General features: G+C 37.6%; 1 non-coding gene across 1 annotated transcript; it reads right to left on the reverse strand.

The window, feature by feature from the left end:
- Positions 1-1199: 1199 nt before the first annotated feature.
- LOC115208806 lies at positions 1200-1306 on the reverse strand. The gene has a single exon (XR_003881253.1). It is a non-coding gene; the product is annotated as a U6 spliceosomal RNA (small nuclear RNA).

The following is a 1306-nucleotide window of genomic DNA, read 5'->3' on the forward strand; positions in this document are numbered from 1 at the left end:
AAAGGCATCCAGCTGTAGAAATCATGTGAAGTCAAACTGGAGTCTGGTGCAGCTCCCCAGCATGCTAGTTCTGGTCAAACCGTCCAACGCATGCCAGCGTGGACAATTGAGTTAAATGATTATATAAATAGAAAAGATCCACATATATGTATGTATACACACACACACGCGCACGCACGCACGTGTACGCGCGCGCATATTTACACACACACACACACATATATTCAAAAAATTTTAAAATTAAAACGGTAATCTTTCGGAGACTTTCACTGAAAGATTACCAATTAAAACTTTATTGCAAGTCCTATTCATTTGTTACTTACACACCATTCCTAAGTAACCTACGTCCCACCCGTAATCGTGTGTCTCACTTTAGAAACACAGTAGCAGATGGAATCGTATCTAAGTACTTATCTAATACCTATTTTAATGACCCTGGTGAAAGGCAAACCTTATTCACCTCAGCGGGATTTAAACACAGAATGGAAAGCGACGTAATGAAATATGTTGAGTTATTCTGTTCGACTCTCTACCGATTATGTCATTACATACCTAAATATACCAAGGTATGTAGGTCGGTACACTTCCGCTTCTCCCGCGAAGAAAAAGTAAAAAAAAAAATTATACACTCCCTAGGACGAAAAGTATAATAAAAGGGTTTGTCGTGAGGAAGGAGAAAGTCAGTTTCGGCCAGTACATACTCATTCAACGACGGATGCTACCCGAAAGGTTATTTTTGTTCTTCATTTTGGCAAACCAATTTATTCTACTTTTCAACTGTTTACATTTTGAATTCACGACGAATTACCAACGCAAGCTCCGTGTTTATTTTACTGATAGGAATTTCTATGTTGACATTGATGTAAATACGTCAGAGTGTAGGCAGTGTAGATGAAGTTGTTCGAATAGATCTAGAATCGAAAGGAATCCAGCTGTGATCATCCCATTTTTTCTATGTGCAGGGAACCCAGGGGTTATATTACTCAACTAATGTTTTTTTTCTATGACAGTGGAATATGGTTTGAGGGAGATTTTGCTACTATTTTTAACAGGTTGAGCAATTACGTAAGCTACTTCGATAATTAACAAACACTGGAGATTTTTTTATGCGACTGGGATTGATAAAGTAATGATAAAATATCAGCAACAAGTGTATTTGGTTTTCGTAAAATGAATAAATACCAAAAATCAATAAACCAAAAAATATGGAACGCTTCACGAATTTGCGTGTCATCCTTGCGCAGGGGCCATGCTAATCTTCTCTGTATCGTTCCAATTTTAGTATATGTACTGCCGAAGCAAGTAC

The sequence above is a fragment of the Octopus sinensis genome, linkage group LG2, assembly GCF_006345805.1.
Source record: "Octopus sinensis linkage group LG2, ASM634580v1, whole genome shotgun sequence".
Classification (NCBI taxonomy): domain Eukaryota; kingdom Metazoa; phylum Mollusca; class Cephalopoda; order Octopoda; family Octopodidae; genus Octopus; species Octopus sinensis.